This window comes from Ranitomeya imitator, chromosome 1 (genome assembly GCF_032444005.1).
Source record: "Ranitomeya imitator isolate aRanImi1 chromosome 1, aRanImi1.pri, whole genome shotgun sequence".
NCBI lineage: Eukaryota > Metazoa > Chordata > Amphibia > Anura > Dendrobatidae > Ranitomeya > Ranitomeya imitator.
The window spans coordinates 894633449-894640119 of record NC_091282.1 but is presented as its reverse complement, the minus strand read 5'-3'; the positions used below and the strand labels follow the sequence as shown (position 1 = coordinate 894640119).

Below are 6671 nucleotides of genomic sequence, written 5' to 3'. Positions count from 1 at the left end.
CTTTCACCGAGTGCCTGCAGGAACCAAATAAGGCGAAGCAAAAGCAGCCACCTGTTGGACGTGCGCTCTTTGCACGTAAACCCAGGCCATGGAGATGCCGGGGATTGAACCCGGGCCTCACACATGCAAAGCGTTGCGCTCTACCACTGAGCTACATCCCCCGCTATTTGCACGACTTTCCGAAACTTGCAGGAAACGGGTCAAGATTTTTCAGCCAAGGGTTAGCATTTCTTCCAATCGCTGAACCACCTTTAGAAAAAAACTGTGAATTATTAGAGATACATCAGCTGACCTATTCAAGCTTCCGGCACGACACTCGGACTCGGTTTTCTGATGATACCAAGTAGAGACTCTGAAGCTTGTCCTTAATGCAAAGCTATTGCACATTTCCCACTTTAATCAGGCTAGAGAAAGTTGCCTATATTTGCCTGTACTATTGATTTGTGCAATGTTTGCTGAAAGTCCAGTTCCCATGGAAGACATGCCACTGAGTGGTAAAGTGATGCCCTTGCCTTAGGTTGCATGCAGTCTTTAGAATCTGCCGTGACAAAAAAGCCTCTTCCTGCTATGTGACCTGGCAAAGAAACCAGTTTAAGCATCAAAGATTCCTTGAGAGTCTTGACACTACTAAGCTTGAATGTGTTCGCTAAAGATTTCTAGCCGTATTTGTAAAAGTTTGGAGATGCTGGGGATTGAACCCAGGACCTCATACATGCGAAGCATGCGCTCTACCACTGAGCTACATCCCCAAAAGTCTACTCGTGGGGTGGAGCACTCACAAGTATTTCTTTCACCGAGTGCCTGCAGGAACCAAATAAGGCGAAGCAAAAGCAGCCACCTGTTGGACGTGCGCTCTTTGCACGTAAACCCAGGCATGGAGATGCCGGGGATTGAACCCGGGGCCTCACACATGCAAAGCGTGCGCTCTACCACTGAGCTACATCCCCGCTATTTGCACGACTTTCCGAAACTTGCAGGAAACGGGTCAAGATTTTTCAGCCAAGGGTTAGCATTTCTTCCAATCGCTGAACCACCTTTAGAAAAAAACTGTGAATTATTAGAGATACATCAGCTGACCTATTCAAGCTTCCGGCACGACACTCGGACTCGGTTTTCTGATGATACCAAGTAGAGACTCTGAAGCTTGTCCTTAATGCAAAGCTATTGCACATTTCCCACTTTAATCAGGCTAGAGAAAGTTGCCTATATTTGCCTGTACTATTGATTTGTGCAATGTTTGCTGAAAGTCCAGTTCCCATGGAAGACATGCCACTGAGTGGTAAAGTGATGCCCTTGCCTTAGGTTGCATGCAGTCTTTAGAATCTGCCGTGACAAAAAGCCTCTTCCTGCTATGTGACCTGGCAAAGAAACCAGTTTAAGCATCAAAGATTCCTTGAGAGTCTTGACACTACTAAGCTTGAATGTGTTCGCTAAAGATTTCTAGCCGTATTTGTAAAAGTTTGGAGATGCTGGGGATTGAACCCAGGACCTCATACATGCGAAGCATGCGCTCTACCACTGAGCTACATCCCCAAAAGTCTACTCGTGGGGTGGAGCACTCACAAGTATTTCTTTCACCGAGTGCCTGCAGGAACCAAATAAGGCGAAGCAAAAGCAGCCACCTGTTGGACGTGCGCTCTTTGCACGTAAACCCAGGCCATGGAGATGCCGGGGATTGAACCCGGGGCCTCACACATGCAAAGCGTGCGCTCTACCACTGAGCTACATCCCCGCTATTTGCACGACTTTCCGAAACTTGCAGGAAACGGGTCAAGATTTTTCAGCCAAGGGTTAGCATTTCTTCCAATCGCTGAACCACCTTTAGAAAAAAACTGTGAATTATTAGAGATACATCAGCTGACCTATTCAAGCTTCCGGCACGACACTCGGACTCGGTTTTCTGATGATACCAAGTAGAGACTCTGAAGCTTGTCCTTAATGCAAAGCTATTGCACATTTCCCACTTTAATCAGGCTAGAGAAAGTTGCCTATATTTGCCTGTACTATTGATTTGTGCAATGTTTGCTGAAAGTCCAGTTCCCATGGAAGACATGCCACTGAGTGGTAAAGTGATGCCCTTGCCTTAGGTTGCATGCAGTCTTTAGAATCTGCCGTGACAAAAAGCCTCTTCCTGCTATGTGACCTGGCAAAGAAACCAGTTTAAGCATCAAAGATTCCTTGAGAGTCTTGACACTACTAAGCTTGAATGTGTTCGCTAAAGATTTCTAGCCGTATTTGTAAAAGTTTGGAGATGCTGGGGATTGAACCCAGGACCTCATACATGCGAAGCATGCGCTCTACCACTGAGCTACATCCCCAAAAGTCTACTCGTGGGGTGGAGCACTCACAAGTATTTCTTTCACCGAGTGCCTGCAGGAACCAAATAAGGCGAAGCAAAAGCAGCCACCTGTTGGACGTGCGCTCTTTGCACGTAAACCCAGGCCATGGAGATGCCGGGGATTGAACCCGGGGCCTCACACATGCAAAGCGTGCGCTCTACCACTGAGCTACATCCCCGCTATTTGCACGACTTTCCGAAACTTGCAGGAAACGGGTCAAGATTTTTCAGCCAAGGGTTAGCATTTCTTCCAATCGCTGAACCACCTTTAGAAAAAAACTGTGAATTATTAGAGATACATCAGCTGACCTATTCAAGCTTCCGGCACGACACTCGGACTCGGTTTTCTGATGATACCAAGTAGAGACTCTGAAGCTTGTCCTTAATGCAAAGCTATTGCACATTTCCCACTTTAATCAGGCTAGAGAAAGTTGCCTATATTTGCCTGTACTATTGATTTGTGCAATGTTTGCTGAAAGTCCAGTTCCCATGGAAGACATGCCACTGAGTGGTAAAGTGATGCCCTTGCCTTAGGTTGCATGCAGTCTTTAGAATCTGCCGTGACAAAAAGCCTCTTCCTGCTATGTGACCTGGCAAAGAAACCAGTTTAAGCATCAAAGATTCCTTGAGAGTCTTGACACTACTAAGCTTGAATGTGTTCGCTAAAGATTTCTAGCCGTATTTGTAAAAGTTTGGAGATGCTGGGGATTGAACCCAGGACCTCATACATGCGAAGCATGCGCTCTACCACTGAGCTACATCCCCAAAAGTCTACTCGTGGGGTGGAGCACTCACAAGTATTTCTTTCACCGAGTGCCTGCAGGAACCAAATAAGGCGAAGCAAAAGCAGCCACCTGTTGGACGTGCGCTCTTTGCACGTAAACCCAGGCCATGGAGATGCCGGGGATTGAACCCGGGGCCTCACACATGCAAAGCGTGCGCTCTACCACTGAGCTACATCCCCGCTATTTGCACGACTTTCCGAAACTTGCAGGAAACGGGTCAAGATTTTTCAGCCAAGGGTTAGCATTTCTTCCAATCGCTGAACCACCTTTAGAAAAAAACTGTGAATTATTAGAGATACATCAGCTGACCTATTCAAGCTTCCGGCACGACACTCGGACTCGGTTTTCTGATGATACCAAGTAGAGACTCTGAAGCTTGTCCTTAATGCAAAGCTATTGCACATTTCCCACTTTAATCAGGCTAGAGAAAGTTGCCTATATTTGCCTGTACTATTGATTTGTGCAATGTTTGCTGAAAGTCCAGTTCCCATGGAAGACATGCCACTGAGTGGTAAAGTGATGCCCTTGCCTTAGGTTGCATGCAGTCTTTAGAATCTGCCGTGACAAAAAGCCTCTTCCTGCTATGTGACCTGGCAAAGAAACCAGTTTAAGCATCAAAGATTCCTTGAGAGTCTTGACACTACTAAGCTTGAATGTGTTCGCTAAAGATTTCTAGCCGTATTTGTAAAAGTTTGGAGATGCTGGGGATTGAACCCAGGACCTCATACATGCGAAGCATGCGCTCTACCACTGAGCTACATCCCCAAAAGTCTACTCGTGGGGTGGAGCACTCACAAGTATTTCTTTCACCGAGTGCCTGCAGGAACCAAATAAGGCGAAGCAAAAGCAGCCACCTGTTGGACGTGCGCTCTTTGCACGTAAACCCAGGCCATGGAGATGCCGGGGATTGAACCCGGGGCCTCACACATGCAAAGCGTGCGCTCTACCACTGAGCTACATCCCCGCTATTTGCACGACTTTCCGAAACTTGCAGGAAACGGGTCAAGATTTTTCAGCCAAGGGTTAGCATTTCTTCCAATCGCTGAACCACCTTTAGAAAAAAACTGTGAATTATTAGAGATACATCAGCTGACCTATTCAAGCTTCCGGCACGACACTCGGACTCGGTTTTCTGATGATACCAAGTAGAGACTCTGAAGCTTGTCCTTAATGCAAAGCTATTGCACATTTCCCACTTTAATCAGGCTAGAGAAAGTTGCCTATATTTGCCTGTACTATTGATTTGTGCAATGTTTGCTGAAAGTCCAGTTCCCATGGAAGACATGCCACTGAGTGGTAAAGTGATGCCCTTGCCTTAGGTTGCATGCAGTCTTTAGAATCTGCCGTGACAAAAAGCCTCTTCCTGCTATGTGACCTGGCAAAGAAACCAGTTTAAGCATCAAAGATTCCTTGAGAGTCTTGACACTACTAAGCTTGAATGTGTTCGCTAAAGATTTCTAGCCGTATTTGTAAAAGTTTGGAGATGCTGGGGATTGAACCCAGGACCTCATACATGCGAAGCATGCGCTCTACCACTGAGCTACATCCCCAAAAGTCTACTCGTGGGGTGGAGCACTCACAAGTATTTCTTTCACCGAGTGCCTGCAGGAACCAAATAAGGCGAAGCAAAAGCAGCCACCTGTTGGACGTGCGCTCTTTGCACGTAAACCCAGGCCATGGAGATGCCGGGGATTGAACCCGGGGCCTCACACATGCAAAGCGTGCGCTCTACCACTGAGCTACATCCCCGCTATTTGCACGACTTTCCGAAACTTGCAGGAAACGGGTCAAGATTTTTCAGCCAAGGGTTAGCATTTCTTCCAATCGCTGAACCACCTTTAGAAAAAAACTGTGAATTATTAGAGATACATCAGCTGACCTATTCAAGCTTCCGGCACGACACTCGGACTCGGTTTTCTGATGATACCAAGTAGAGACTCTGAAGCTTGTCCTTAATGCAAAGCTATTGCACATTTCCCACTTTAATCAGGCTAGAGAAAGTTGCCTATATTTGCCTGTACTATTGATTTGTGCAATGTTTGCTGAAAGTCCAGTTCCCATGGAAGACATGCCACTGAGTGGTAAAGTGATGCCCTTGCCTTAGGTTGCATGCAGTCTTTAGAATCTGCCGTGACAAAAAGCCTCTTCCTGCTATGTGACCTGGCAAAGAAACCAGTTTAAGCATCAAAGATTCCTTGAGAGTCTTGACACTACTAAGCTTGAATGTGTTCGCTAAAGATTTCTAGCCGTATTTGTAAAAGTTTGGAGATGCTGGGGATTGAACCCAGGACCTCATACATGCGAAGCATGCGCTCTACCACTGAGCTACATCCCCAAAAGTCTACTCGTGGGGTGGAGCACTCACAAGTATTTCTTTCACCGAGTGCCTGCAGGAACCAAATAAGGCGAAGCAAAAGCAGCCACCTGTTGGACGTGCGCTCTTTGCACGTAAACCCAGGCCATGGAGATGCCGGGGATTGAACCCGGGGCCTCACACATGCAAAGCGTGCGCTCTACCACTGAGCTACATCCCCGCTATTTGCACGACTTTCCGAAACTTGCAGGAAACGGGTCAAGATTTTTCAGCCAAGGGTTAGCATTTCTTCCAATCGCTGAACCACCTTTAGAAAAAAACTGTGAATTATTAGAGATACATCAGCTGACCTATTCAAGCTTCCGGCACGACACTCGGACTCGGTTTTCTGATGATACCAAGTAGAGACTCTGAAGCTTGTCCTTAATGCAAAGCTATTGCACATTTCCCACTTTAATCAGGCTAGAGAAAGTTGCCTATATTTGCCTGTACTATTGATTTGTGCAATGTTTGCTGAAAGTCCAGTTCCCATGGAAGACATGCCACTGAGTGGTAAAGTGATGCCCTTGCCTTAGGTTGCATGCAGTCTTTAGAATCTGCCGTGACAAAAAGCCTCTTCCTGCTATGTGACCTGGCAAAGAAACCAGTTTAAGCATCAAAGATTCCTTGAGAGTCTTGACACTACTAAGCTTGAATGTGTTCGCTAAAGATTTCTAGCCGTATTTGTAAAAGTTTGGAGATGCTGGGGATTGAACCCAGGACCTCATACATGCGAAGCATGCGCTCTACCACTGAGCTACATCCCCAAAAGTCTACTCGTGGGGTGGAGCACTCACAAGTATTTCTTTCACCGAGTGCCTGCAGGAACCAAATAAGGCGAAGCAAAAGCAGCCACCTGTTGGACGTGCGCTCTTTGCACGTAAACCCAGGCCATGGAGATGCCGGGGATTGAACCCGGGGCCTCACACATGCAAAGCGTGCGCTCTACCACTGAGCTACATCCCCGCTATTTGCACGACTTTCCGAAACTTGCAGGAAACGGGTCAAGATTTTTCAGCCAAGGGTTAGCATTTCTTCCAATCGCTGAACCACCTTTAGAAAAAAACTGTGAATTATTAGAGATACATCAGCTGACCTATTCAAGCTTCCGGCACGACACTCGGACTCGGTTTTCTGATGATACCAAGTAGAGACTCTGAAGCTTGTCCTTAATGCAAAGCTATTGCACATTTCC

The 6671-nt window shown here is 46.7% G+C and overlaps 16 non-coding genes across 16 annotated transcripts; all 16 read right to left on the bottom strand.

The window, feature by feature from the left end:
• Positions 1 to 677: 677 nt before the first annotated feature.
• On the bottom strand, positions 678 to 749 carry TRNAA-CGC (transfer RNA alanine (anticodon CGC)). Its single transcript has one exon. It is a non-coding gene; the product is annotated as a tRNA-Ala (tRNA).
• Positions 750 to 875: 126 nt separating this feature from the next.
• Positions 876 to 947, bottom strand: TRNAA-UGC (transfer RNA alanine (anticodon UGC)). Its single transcript has one exon. It is a non-coding gene; the product is annotated as a tRNA-Ala (tRNA).
• A 514-nt stretch (positions 948 to 1461) lies between these two features.
• TRNAA-CGC (transfer RNA alanine (anticodon CGC)) lies at positions 1462 to 1533 on the bottom strand. The gene has a single exon. It is a non-coding gene; the product is annotated as a tRNA-Ala (tRNA).
• A 127-nt stretch (positions 1534 to 1660) lies between these two features.
• TRNAA-UGC (transfer RNA alanine (anticodon UGC)) lies at positions 1661 to 1732 on the bottom strand. The gene has a single exon. It is a non-coding gene; the product is annotated as a tRNA-Ala (tRNA).
• A 514-nt stretch (positions 1733 to 2246) lies between these two features.
• Positions 2247 to 2318, bottom strand: TRNAA-CGC (transfer RNA alanine (anticodon CGC)). The gene has a single exon. It is a non-coding gene; the product is annotated as a tRNA-Ala (tRNA).
• Positions 2319 to 2445: 127 nt separating this feature from the next.
• On the bottom strand, positions 2446 to 2517 carry TRNAA-UGC (transfer RNA alanine (anticodon UGC)). The gene has a single exon. It is a non-coding gene; the product is annotated as a tRNA-Ala (tRNA).
• Positions 2518 to 3031: 514 nt separating this feature from the next.
• On the bottom strand, positions 3032 to 3103 carry TRNAA-CGC (transfer RNA alanine (anticodon CGC)). Its single transcript has one exon. It is a non-coding gene; the product is annotated as a tRNA-Ala (tRNA).
• A 127-nt stretch (positions 3104 to 3230) lies between these two features.
• TRNAA-UGC (transfer RNA alanine (anticodon UGC)) lies at positions 3231 to 3302 on the bottom strand. Its single transcript has one exon. It is a non-coding gene; the product is annotated as a tRNA-Ala (tRNA).
• Positions 3303 to 3816: 514 nt separating this feature from the next.
• TRNAA-CGC (transfer RNA alanine (anticodon CGC)) lies at positions 3817 to 3888 on the bottom strand. Its single transcript has one exon. It is a non-coding gene; the product is annotated as a tRNA-Ala (tRNA).
• A 127-nt stretch (positions 3889 to 4015) lies between these two features.
• TRNAA-UGC (transfer RNA alanine (anticodon UGC)) lies at positions 4016 to 4087 on the bottom strand. Its single transcript has one exon. It is a non-coding gene; the product is annotated as a tRNA-Ala (tRNA).
• Positions 4088 to 4601: 514 nt separating this feature from the next.
• Positions 4602 to 4673, bottom strand: TRNAA-CGC (transfer RNA alanine (anticodon CGC)). The gene has a single exon. It is a non-coding gene; the product is annotated as a tRNA-Ala (tRNA).
• A 127-nt stretch (positions 4674 to 4800) lies between these two features.
• On the bottom strand, positions 4801 to 4872 carry TRNAA-UGC (transfer RNA alanine (anticodon UGC)). Its single transcript has one exon. It is a non-coding gene; the product is annotated as a tRNA-Ala (tRNA).
• A 514-nt stretch (positions 4873 to 5386) lies between these two features.
• TRNAA-CGC (transfer RNA alanine (anticodon CGC)) lies at positions 5387 to 5458 on the bottom strand. Its single transcript has one exon. It is a non-coding gene; the product is annotated as a tRNA-Ala (tRNA).
• A 127-nt stretch (positions 5459 to 5585) lies between these two features.
• TRNAA-UGC (transfer RNA alanine (anticodon UGC)) lies at positions 5586 to 5657 on the bottom strand. The gene has a single exon. It is a non-coding gene; the product is annotated as a tRNA-Ala (tRNA).
• Positions 5658 to 6171: 514 nt separating this feature from the next.
• Positions 6172 to 6243, bottom strand: TRNAA-CGC (transfer RNA alanine (anticodon CGC)). The gene has a single exon. It is a non-coding gene; the product is annotated as a tRNA-Ala (tRNA).
• Positions 6244 to 6370: 127 nt separating this feature from the next.
• On the bottom strand, positions 6371 to 6442 carry TRNAA-UGC (transfer RNA alanine (anticodon UGC)). The gene has a single exon. It is a non-coding gene; the product is annotated as a tRNA-Ala (tRNA).
• Between the last annotated feature and the right edge of the window lie 229 nt (positions 6443 to 6671).